Source organism: Hibiscus syriacus, unplaced genomic scaffold (genome assembly GCF_006381635.1).
Source record: "Hibiscus syriacus cultivar Baekdansim isolate YM2019G1 unplaced genomic scaffold, ASM638163v2 tig00110174_pilon, whole genome shotgun sequence".
NCBI classification, from domain to species: domain Eukaryota; kingdom Viridiplantae; phylum Streptophyta; class Magnoliopsida; order Malvales; family Malvaceae; genus Hibiscus; species Hibiscus syriacus.
In genome coordinates this window covers 3,524,880-3,538,020 of record NW_024062612.1, presented here as the reverse complement: position 1 = coordinate 3,538,020, position 13,141 = coordinate 3,524,880, and the positions used below count along the sequence as shown (strand labels likewise).

At 35.7% G+C, this 13,141-nt stretch overlaps 1 pseudogene; it reads right to left on the bottom strand.

Annotated features, from left to right (window-relative positions):
* Positions 1-6,214: 6,214 nt before the first annotated feature.
* On the bottom strand, positions 6,215-12,647 carry LOC120217024 (annotated as a pseudogene).
* Positions 12,648-13,141: the final 494 nt, after the last annotated feature.

The following is a 13,141-nucleotide window of genomic DNA, read 5'->3' as shown; positions in this document are numbered from 1 at the left end:
GCGAAAATGGCTATCGCAATTCGAAATGAAAAATCGCAACGCGAAAATGGCTATCGCAACTAGAAAATCGCAATGTGAAATGAAAATCGCATTGCGATTTTCTCGTTGCGATTTTCATTTCGCATTGCGATTTTCATTTCGCATTGCGATTTTCTCGTTGCGATAGTCAGTTTCGTGTTGCGATAGTCTGTTTTGCCTTCAACATAATGCAGATTGAAAATCAACAAATCAACTATTACATTTCAATCAATTAAACAAGCACAAATAAGAATTATGTACACACCAATTAAACAAATCAACATTTACAAATCATTTTTTACAAATCAATTAAACAATCAAAAAATAATAATAATTCTTATTTCCTCATCAATTATTGAATCAATGAATCAACTTTTGCACCCGTACATCCATTTCACGCAGCTCACTTAAGGATTAACCTGCAAAAACCAAACATTTGCTCAAACAAGACTTCCTACACATCTAAAACCTATAAACAGCAAATTATTGAATTATAGGTACTTAACCAAACATTTTCAAACCAAAAGGAGTATATATATTAACAAAACTTGCATTTGACTTACCAATTAACAATGGATACTTTCATAACGCGGATGCAGGTAGGAAGCGTCTAGAATATATCGCTCTAGCCATATAATGCCGAAACCACAAGCCTACTGCAGCTCTATCTCTATCGGTGGGAGGTAGAAACTCTGTGCTTCCCGTCGTCAAACGCACCAAGCACATGCATACGAGAGGACCACAATCCCCTCTGCCTCCCGGCGATTGTTGTGGCACGGTCTCGTCTCTGACAACTGTGACATTGAACTTCTTTGGCTTCTTGTGTCCAGAATGAGTCCAATAATTAATCCCATCCAAGAATTTAGCCAAATGAGAGCTCCATCCCTTGATAATATCTCTCAAATCAGACAATGATATGTAATTTATCATGTTGTCATATACTATTATCTTCAGGGATGGGAGCTGAAGTTGGACGAGAAGCCAATGACGACGTTCCAAAACAGGGATAAACACCTGCAATCATAAGTAATAATTCATTTATTTGCGCACTTATTTATGAACACCTTTAAAAAATTTAAAAAATAAACACTAACCTTATCGACCTCCCACCATGCAGGATAAAGTTTAGCTTGTCCGTTGCCCAACGAAAATGATTCATCTCGTTGATTCTTCAAGTGAACTGCGTGAAAAGCCGCCGGCATTATTGTATATCGTAAATTTTTTTTATTTTTCCTAAGTTTCCTTATTATTAGAAGACGTGACACCTACGCATCGATATGATGTTTTACAAAAAAAAGACATATATTAGTGAATTACATTAATTTTTAAAAAAATTAATCAAAATCATATATAAGTCAAATATAAGACTTACCTCCTCATCGAAATAGCCACTGTCGTCAACCCCTAATAGCACACCCCACCAAGACTGATCAAGCAACAAAAACATTTCATCGTTGAGTTTTCTTATGTCAGTGTAACACCCTTGGCTCCGCTCATGTATATAAAAATCAACTGCGGTCTTAGCCCAAAGGGTATTATCCACAATTGTTTCCGGTAGTTGTCTCATCTCCACTTCAGATACCGGAAGGGTACTAGCCGGTAACTCATACGAGAGCCAACTCTCATCCATCATGTCCGGAACCGGTAGGGGTTTCTCAATACTTCGATATATTACCCCATGTGAATCGGGCTCTGGAATGGTGGGAGGGACCTTTTCAACGATGACAGTGGCCTCTTGAACGGTGGGGGGGGACTCTTGAGGGAGGATAGGGGCCTCTTGAATGATTGGAGGGGACTCCTGAGGGATGACAGGTGAGTCGGGCTTCTTCTTGCGGAGTCTTCGCACCATTGGGGTGAACGGAGACGTAATAGCACATCCACGCCGTCTGATGCGTGAACTCTGTCGTGCAAGGAAAACCCGACGTAAAGCATCCACCTTATCGGGCCGCTGAAAAAATTAATACATAAATCAGTAAATAAACAGACATGATATTAAACAAAGACAAATATGTTTCAAACTAGCATTGTATTCACCCAAGTCATTATTCTATCATAGTTCACAAAATGCTCAGATAACATTCCAGAAGTAAGCACTTATATAAACATTTAAAAGGACAATATATATAAACATTCCAGAAGAAGAATAGTTTACTTTCACAACACAAAACTTAAAATCGCAACGCGAAAATGACTATCGCAACGCGGAAATGGCTATCGCAATGCGAAATGCAAATCGCAACGACAAAATCGCAATGCGAAATGAAAATCGCAACGACAAAATCGTAATGCGAAATGAAATCGCAACGACAAAATCGCAACGCGAAACACAAATCGCATTGCGACTTTCATTTCGCATTGCAATTTTGTCATTGCGATTTTCATTTCGCATTGCGATTTTGTCGTTGCGATTTTCATTTCGCATTGCGATAGCCATTTCCGCGTTGCGATAGTCATTTTCATGTTGCGAAAGTAAACTATTCTTCTTCTGCAAATTGAAACTTGAATGGATTGCATTACTTCAACCAAAAGACAAAAACAAAACCAAAAACAAATACTAACAAAAACAGTTTAGCAGTATTGGCAGCAACCGAATGAATTACGAGTATGAAAAATCTTAAACTTACCTCGTTGCGTAGAGTATGAACCTCATTCTGCAACGATGCTACCATCTCACGTAGAGCGGCTACCTCACCGCGTAATGTAGACACCTCAACACGCCATGCACCATCGTCTTTGCGTAAAGTACCGACCTCCTCACGCAAGGTATTGACCTCATCACGTAACTCCCCTAACTCATCCCGTTGAGGTGGAGGTGGAGAACAGGGAGATAACGTCGTGGCATCTTTGCCGGTCGCCTATCTTGCGGTGATGGTGGAGAAGAGGCTCGATGATGTGACAGAATAGGTGATGGCTGTCGTTGTGGAGGTGTATAGTCGGGTCGATCAGATGATGGCTCTGGGTGAGGTGATAGCTCTGGGCGAGGTGATGGCTCCCGAAGTGGAGGCTGCTCATCAACCGTTCCATCAAAAAAACGCTTACTAGCTTGCCACCAATCAGTGGCAAGCTCAGCTTCCATGGGTGTCAGCCTCTGTAGAGGAGTGTTGGCCTCCTAACAATATAAAAGCTCAAACAAAGTTAAACGTGTACTAGTAATAACTTGTTTAAAACATATGGTAGTATTTATGTTAACTTACATTATTTATTGTCGTATACCGTAGTAAATCTTCCCATTGCAAGGTCCGTTTCCTCTTCCAGGAAATAGCCCTGGGAATATCATTTGAAGTTTTTATTGCATATGTCTTCATGGCGGGAAAGGCCTCAAATATCCAAATCTACAAACAATATAATAAAAACATTAGTAATTGTTAAATAATTACTTATAATTTTGGAAACATTATATAAAAATTCTTACCTTAAAGGCCCAAATAAAGCCTGTCAAAGTGTATTTGGAACCATCGCCATGCAAACTTTTTCGATCATCCAAGGCAGACGATAACTTATTCCATGTAGCTTTCCATAAATACGAGCCCCACGGAAACAGGTTCCACACATTTAGGTCTTCTACCAATTTGATTAGATCATTTGGAATAGGTTGTCTGGCCTCTCTGCCTAAAAAGCCAGCATGCAAAAGAATTAGAAGGCATACTCGGACAACGTCGACGTCATCCATCCGAGTAAAACCATCTTTCTTATTCAACAATCTTGTCAGGTCTTCTACGTGTAGATTCGGCCTCTCCAGCTCAAGAAAAACTCGGGATAGCCATGATGGGCGGGTAATGTGTCTATTGTATCGACCTACATCATCGTGTCCGAAGCGTAGACCGGTGATTAAGCAAAACTCCTCCCGCCCAAAACACGTATACGCCGGTGAAAAATCAAACCATATCTCTTCATCACGACGTTGTATAGTCTCTGGTAGATCGCTAGTCATGGTTTGAAGAAACAGGTGTGTCAACATCGCATCTCCACCGGGATGTTGTACTTTCAGCCATGGCCCGAAGCATGTATCCTCAAACATTTTTCTTTGTGCAGGTGAAAGCTTCGACGCAATTGTTTTGGCCAGGCTGACTTTATTTCTTAAGGTCAATTGAGCCGAATAAAAGTTCTACAAAAACAATAAACATACTAAGTTAGATATACCAAAAACTACACTGTGAAGATATACCAAAAATAATAATAAACATAAAGAGTAGTAGTTTATTCTTCAAACTTAAATTTGCAACACTGTGAATTTCGTATTTGTCTTTGTTTTTTGGTTGAAGTAATGCAATTCATTCAAGTTTCAATTTGCAGAAGAAGAATAGTTTCTGAAAATGAAAATCGCAACACGAAAATGACTATCGCAACGCGAATTTGACTATCGCAACGAGAGAATCGCAACGCGAAACTAAAATCGCGTTGCGATTTGCATTTCGCGTTGCGATTCTCGGTTGATTTAATAAGCAATCTAAGTGAAATGGTTAATCTATTATTGAAATTACCAGTAAACGTATCATCAATTTCAATATGAAAAACCTAATAATAATGCAAAAATTTCAAAAAGAAAATAATTAAAAAAACTAACCCTCGTTGGTTGATTTGGTTGATTTTCCATTTCTGATTGTGAGGGTGGCTCTGAGAGATGGAGATAGACGGATTTCACCGGAGATGGGGACGGATTTCGTCGGAGATGGGTGAGAGAGTGAGAGATGGAGATGGGACTGAGTTGTGATTTTAGGTTTTATGTTATGAGTTGCGTTTACGGGATATACTGTGGACGGTTCAGTGTTCCAATATATTAATATTTGTGTTTGGAATTTAAAAATAAAATACTTGGCCAGGATACTATTGGCGCTTTGAAAATCGCATTGCGATTATGTATTATCGCGTTGCGAAAGTCAGAATCGCGTTGCGAAAGTCAATATCTCGTTGCGATTTTGTATTATCGCATTGCGATAGTAAGTATCGCATTGCGATAGTCAGTATCGCATTGCGATTTTCCCAATTCGCGTTGCGATTTACTTATTCGCATTGCGAATTGGGAAAATCGCAACGACACTGTAGACCATCGCAACGCGATTTTCAACTATCGCAACGCGAATTTGCGATAATGGAGATCGCGTTGCGAATTAGCGATCGCATTGCGATTTTGTTGGTCATTTTGACAAATCCGGAAAAAGTTGGTTAAAATCGTATATTATATGGGATTTTTGGTCACTGAGGTTATTTTCTCTAATTATAATTCATACATAAATATTAAAATTTAGGGTAAACTGTCAATTTGGTCATCCACCTATTACATCGTTTTTGTTTTGATCATCCAATGTTTTTTTCTTCAAAATCATACATAACATTTTGGTTTAACAATGATGCTTCCTCACATATTTTCCTCTGAACTACAAATCTATCTTTCTAGAATAATACTTGTCCAGACTTGCTGACCTTTCAACATAAGCAATGGACTAATCACGTGCAGATCAAATCAAACAAAAAACTATTTCTAAATCATAATAAGAGAACATTATAGATGTTACAATTGAGATTACACGGACTCATCGATTCCTCCTTCCAAACTAAGCAAAACATGTTGTTCATTATTACAAATGATGACGAGATCAGCTTATCATTCACCCGAAACTACATCTTCTAGCATTCAGAGACAAGAGTGAGACCAAAGTATATGTCTCGATGGATTGTGTTCCTCTTTCTTTTATTTATTTTTTCGATTGAATTATTAATGAAATACAATTTCATCATATTGTATTCATCTTCCATCTATTTAGTTTAATGGTCCAGTGAGAAAAGGACCAGTAAGGGAATTCGTTCTTTGCAACTTATGTTACAATTTAGGCCCTTGTTGAGCCCATCTTATTGATGTGATGTCTCAGGAGCTACCCAGTGCAGAGTTTTGGGGAGAACACTTGCCAGTAAGTACCAGTAGCATGGATAACAAAGAATATTATGTACGGCCCATAGAAAGTAATAAAAAAAACACGAACATGAATGGTCAGTTCTACGAAGAAGGAAACAGTCTTTGAGACTGTTGTAAGCGAAGATATGTACCAGGAAAAGCAAATACATGTGTTTTCTTGTAGCTTATTTAGAATAAAACATAAAGTGCAATGGAAAACTAAAACAAGGAATGTTGAAATCTGGGTTATGATTATATCATCCTTACATTAGCCTGTACTTTCTTCAAGAATGGTTAAATGAGCAGTCAAAGCATCAACTCATGTGTATAGCTTAGGCAGGTCTTCAGAGAAAGTTCTTCTAATGGCCTCTCTCTTGATCTTGAGCGCTGCATAGTAGAAACCAATTTGATTTTTGCAGGAATCTCCAACCGTGACTTCTTGGCAGCCTGCATAATAAAAGAGACGTTCGAAAGGTCGCAAGTGAGAAGGCTTGATTCTCGGTGTCACTGGTCACCATCTCAATTAGAGAGACACAAAGGGTACGTTCAAAGTAAAAATGAGTACGATATCTAATTCTTTCTTTTATGGATGTAAGAACATGCAAATTCGAAGCCTCGATTCTTCTCTCTTTTTCAAAATACTTTTCCATTGTTGGGATTTCAAACCCCAAGGAGTCGGGCTTTCATAAAGTTGATACAAATTACTGAGTCCCCCCCCAAATGAATTTATTGTCATTATTTTCACCATTTTGTTTCGTTCTTGCTCTCCGGTAGTGTTCTTCAAAGTTCAAAAGCAAGGTTTCAAATAGCGGAACGAAAACACTATAGCGGTCGCTATTTCGCACTAGTGTCGTCATCCGAAACCGATATTGCCCAAAATAGCAGTGTGAACACGGAATTACACCAATAGCAGCCGATAGCGACCGCAACTTAACGGGTAACGGCAAATCGCGGCTTTAGCGGCCCGTTATTCCCGTTTTCTGTTACAACAAATCAGTCGAACGCAATAAAAAAATGGAGTAATTCGAAACAAAAAAAATGAAAAAGAAAGATAGGAGAACTCACCTTCATCGCGAGTAGTCGAGAAGCTTGAGGGTCACCGAAATCCAAATTACTGAAAGGTAATTTCTTAGATCTAGGGTTTGTTGTTTGATTTTAGGGAAAAGGGGCTTTAGATTCGAGTTTAGGGAACGAGTCAAGTCTTCTAAGACTGTTGGACCATCCCGGCCATCGTGTTCAGTCGTCGTCGATGTTCATGACCGATGGACTACACGGCCGAGTGGGCTCTTTTAGAGCATGTGGATTTTCAGACTTTGAGCAAAATGAAATATAGGTTTCAAAACCCCAATGTTTGGGTTATAAACAATCATATGTGCATGGGTAAATAGTTTGATGAGACCCTTTCCATTTGTAAATTTTCCTTTTAGTCATTAAATGAAAATTTCATCTTTTTGATTCAAGCTTATAATTTTGTTTCAATTCCAGTTTAGTCCCTGATTGAGACTTTTATGTATTTTAATTTGGTCTCCAATTTTATGTGTGTTGTAATTTAGTCACTTATCGAGACTTTGTTGATCTTCTGATTTTGATATTTTATTTTACACATGTTCATTTTAGTAAGTTATAATATGTTGATTTTCGTAAGTGAATCATAATATAACATCCCAAACTATGGGTTAGTGACTAAATGGTAAAGTTTCAGAATTTGGTGATTTAAGTAGAAGAATGGATTAGTTCAATGATTTATCTGGAAATAAATCCTAAAAGTTGTTAGTAATTATCAAATGAAGTAGAGGACAAAATGGTCATTTAACTAATTAATGAATTAAAAATAAATATGATAAGGATATATATATGTTAGAGGGGATAAGGATGAAGAGATATTCTCTTCATCTTCTTCTTCTTCTTCATGTACGAGAGAAGAAAGAGCGAAGCTTGCAAAGGTAAGATTATTTGTTAGCTAATTATTTGTTAATTTTAAGAGTGGGTTTTGATCATTAGGTAATACTTAAGCTTATGGAAAGCTTATGTTGTCCTAAAATCAAAAGAGAAAGAAGTTATGAAAGATTAAAGAAAATGAGTTTCTTAAGGAAATTCTGGAAAAGAGTTAGTAAGTGAATTTTGAGAAAGAATTTGACTTGTCATCAATCTAAGTAAGAGATATGAAGTAATAGAATTGGATTTGAAACATGTTGCAAAATTGATGTAATTATTGAATTACATATGGAATATAGGATTTTGAGGTTTAAGATGAAATAAATGAATATAGATTGGTTTAAGTATGTGTACTAGAGTTAAGAATGAAAAAGGGGATGATATATGAAGGGTTTGAGAGGAAATGAAGTAATTTCGTGCTGAAAAATGATTTTTGGGTTAGGGGGAATCGGTACCCATTCAAAGGGGTACCGATACCCTCTCAAACGACAGAATTCCAGAATGTCAAGGGGGAACCGATACCCCCACAGGAGGGAACCGATTCCCCCTAAAGGAAAAATGTGAATATTGGTTTAATAAGTTTGTTTAAGTTGCTAGTATCCAATTACAAGGTGTAGGTATCTAATGATTGCCTCAAAATGTACATTTATGTAGATTCTGCGCGTAAAGCAATTCCGGAATATTTGACAAGTAAGATCGATCAAGGGAAAGATAAGAGATTGGAATTGACTAGTGAGACCAAGGTGAGTGCAATTTAATTATACTTATGTTATCAAATAAACATTGGCTTGTGATGAGCCAGTGATGGAGTTACTATGGTAAGAAGTGACTCCTAAAATGTTATTTGATTTGTGAATGATATGATGCTTATGTGTGTATGAGTACATGATTACATGTATATGTGATATGTGATATTGAACTATATGAAATTATAATATAGGAGAATACATGCCTATATGACAAGCTATGTGAAACTGAATTAAGTAAATACATGAGAACATGACATGAGATAGATAATATGAGTTATGTGATCATATTAGAAAATATGTTAAGTGATATGTGAAAGTGGATTACATGTTTATGTGAATATGTGATACGATATGAGATTCATAAATATATGTTTATGAGATATATGTTTACACATACATAGGGTATGTGACAGAAGAGAAGGAACATGGGATTATAAGATCAATGATTACATGTATATGTGATACGTGACAGAAAAGAAGAGATATGTGTTTATAAGAGAAATGATATGATATAAGTTATGTGATTACATGTATGTATTAATACATCTTGCTTGCATTACATGTTAGTGTGATTGTGAATAGGTAGGAAGGAAACAAATGATGATAAAAGAATCTATTATAAGATATATGATATGAAATACATGGTTACACATACATGTGGTATGTGACAGAAGAGAAAGAACAAGTGATGAGAAATGTATTCATAATGATAATGCCCATGTTATGTAATATGAGAGCTAGTGGTATAGTTGGCATGCCAAGAGTTGAGGGTTTACCTATGTTCTACGGAACATATGGACATAATTACCTATGTCTTTCGGGACATATGGATAGTATACCTATGTTCTAAGGAACATATGGACAGTATACCTAGGTTCTTCGGGACCAATGGACAGTTGCCGAGGATCTTTATGACCTCTGGATAGTTACCGAGGTTCCTTGTGACCTCTGGATAGGTCCTTCGGGACATTGATCGAGCTGTGGTAACAGCATATGTGTGCACAACCTCAATGTACTCACATACCTTAAGTTCTCACTAGTGTACATGAGCTAATAAAGAGATTAAACAAACATACTGAATGTGATATGTATACGATGAGTTTATAAATGGTTAACAAAGGTAAATGGTTTGAAATGTGTTACATGAACCATATGATGTTTTGTGTGTTTCTTAATGATAATGTAGAGATTATGATAATGATGGTATATGTTTATGTATGCTTTATGTTATATGAAATATTATATGTTTTATATGCCTCACTAAGTCAACGACTTAGCGTGTGATTGTTTCACACGTAGGTTTCGAGAAGAGTAAAGAGTAATGCGGAGCAAGACAGGTCAGTTCTCCTTACCAAATGTCAGATCAGAAAATATATGTACTGTATATAGAGTGTAGTTGGCATGTAGTCTAAAGATATAAATTGTATGAACTCTGATATATTTTATAAACGTTTTGAATGAGTTAAATGTTATAAAATTTTTTAAATTACTCACTATTTTATACGAATAAATGTTTGAAAAGTCAATGTGACACTTCGGACTCGTATCCGGGTCGGATACGGGTTGGGGGTGTTACACATAATGGGTAATTTATTTTTATCTATTTTAATTTTTTAGAGTTTTTTCTATGCTGATAGTCTTATTTCTTTTAAATAATAACGACTCTTTAACATTATAACTATAATTATTATATTTTAGAATAAGTTGAGTGAATTTTAAAAAATTCACGACCGTGACACCTACAGTGACCACAATGACATATGTTATGTCCGTGATAAACACGACGCAGCCGCAAACACTATTTAAATCATTGTTCAAAATTGCACAAGACTTTGATTCCTAGTTTTTTTTTCAGCACAGAAAAATTAAGGCAATCTTGTGATGCATAAACTGTTACTTTTCTTTCATGCAGAAAATTTGGAATTTAATGACTATTAATGATTTTATTTCATTTGGTGATTTTGGAACTTAATGGCTAAAGACAACGTCACCAATGATGGCGGGCAATGATTTTGCCTAAATCAAGAGTGAACAGAGAACACTCTGAAATGAACTAAATTGATAAAAAAAAAATTAAATACAAACAATCAGTTACTCTAGTGAGATGAAACACTAAATCCTTTAAGCAAGGTAAGGATTTAAATCATGATGATTACGAATAGAGTAAACTGGGTTGGAAATGTCGCTCTTGCCTGTAAAGTATTTGATCCCGATTAGTTGATTAATAGATTAAATATATTGGTGGTTATAAAAAAATAAAAAAGATTAAATATTGAAAGTTAAATTTATTAAAAAAATTAAGTTGTTGGAGATAATTACAAAATAATTTTGTACATAGTATATGTTTCACCTATAATAGGTAAAATTAATAAGTTTTACATTAATTTATAATTATTAAATTTAAATAAATAATTTAGATTTAATTAAAATTTATAACTCATAAACATATATTTTTATCTGAGGATAAAATAATATCTTTTTAACACCAAAACCCAAAAACTCAAAAATTCAAACTCCAAACCCTACGCAATAAATTCCAAACCTTAAACTTAAAATCTTAAATTTTAATTATAAACCCTAAATCCTAAATTCTAATCTTAAAAAGAAAGAATGTACACAATTTTTTTAACTAATTGACGATGAACACATTCCTACTGATACAACTGTTCGAACTCAATTCTTAAGAAGAACAACATTCTCTTTTACTATTAAGATTATTCAATGAGTTTAATTTATTAAATTATTTTAAATTATGATCAAACTAATATAATATATAAATATCACTTTCGTTAGATTTTAACAAAAAGTTAAGGCATAAGTATGCAAAGGGTGTATAATATATGCTCGTTTTTCTAGTTTAATGTCTAGCGTTTATTTCATTTAAATTTGATGCTTAACATTTCATTCCATGACTTAAAATAGATCAAGACATGACAAACTGTTAAGTTTGACAGTTAAATTATTAAAAATATCACCGACATATTTTTTAATATTAAAAAATAATTTCTAAAAATAAGAAATTAACTAAAATAAACCCCCGTCCCCCACACATCTTCACTGAGCTTCGCATTCGTCGCTTGATCGGAACAGAGGGAACACCACCGTCGGCGACCAAGCTCTCCAACGTCGAGCTCCACCCGCAATGAGTCAAGAAGCAATTTAACGATGGATGGGACAAAACTTCCACTTGTGAACACCATGGGACTATCATCCCGAACTTCTCTAATTCTTCTGTGCAACTCAGTTTATCTTGTTCGGTTTCTTCTTCTCCTCTAGCTTTCTGGTTTCTCACCACCCACAAAAATGGCCACCCACTGGATATCAAAGCTCGAGCGATTTCCTCTATTTGTTGCCTTGCTAAAACGGCTATCAAAGCTTGAGCGATTTCCTCCATTTGTTGCCTTCTAAAACGGCGATGCTCCCGAATGATACATAAACGACACTTGATTTTGGTTTCGAGTTTAGCCATTGGAGATAATCGTTTGAGTTGCACTGGAAAATGTCGGCTCTTAGTGAACTATCCAAAGATGATTGGATTAAGGGTCCAACGGAGATCATTTTGAACTTTTCAACGGCGTTTAATGCTTCCGGTTCCAAAGCATCGAAGGTTTTAACGAGGATTCTAGCTTTGGGTTTTTCGGCCAGAACTTCCATTTGCTCTTGGAACATCGACAGTGCCTTATGGCAAGCGTTCAAAGCGTTGAAAAAAGAGGGAACGTTGTGGCCGGAGAGTGGAACAGCCCTGCTAATTTTATCCAACACTTGGATTTGGATAGGAGTCATTAGCTTGGGCTTTTATGTAGATTCATATCCATTAATGTAAAGGTAGTAGACGTCGAACACCGTGGCGGGTTGAATACAAAGGACAACTGTTGGGATGTGATGTTCACACGCCACCTTCGTCACCCAATGAAGGAGCAAAGGGTAGACAATACAGGTGATAGGTTTGCCTTATTTCAATATTAAAAAATGTCAGATGTTATTTTTAATAGATTAATAATCAAATTTCACGGTCTATCACAGCTTAACTCACTTTGAAATACAGAATGAAACATTATACACTAAAATAAAATAAAATAAATATTATATAATAAACTAAAAAAACAGACATAAATTAAACACTTTTTGTATACTCAAGTCAAAAGTTAACGATCAATTACAAAAAAAATACAAAATTGGTGATAATTATATTTAAAAAATGAAAAACAAAATAGGAAGTCATAATAGTTAGATGATTAATGGTGTAATTTACCCGAGCCTATATTAATATATTTTTTTAAAAGAGGTGTTTTGTATTATGTAACGAACATATATACAAAACATGACAAAAACATGAGCATCGTTAAAAAAAACTCTCTAACCCAAAGTTAAGGAAAAGAGTACACCATACAAGTGTCGGTACTATTGGCGTCGAAAGTAAACTACAACACAGTCCACAGACCATCACGCTGAAATCACAGAATAAATGCCTGAGAAAGAAGTGCATAACCCCTCTTAACTCCGAACCAGATAGATCCCACTGCTACACCACAAACGCGAGAGCTCAGCA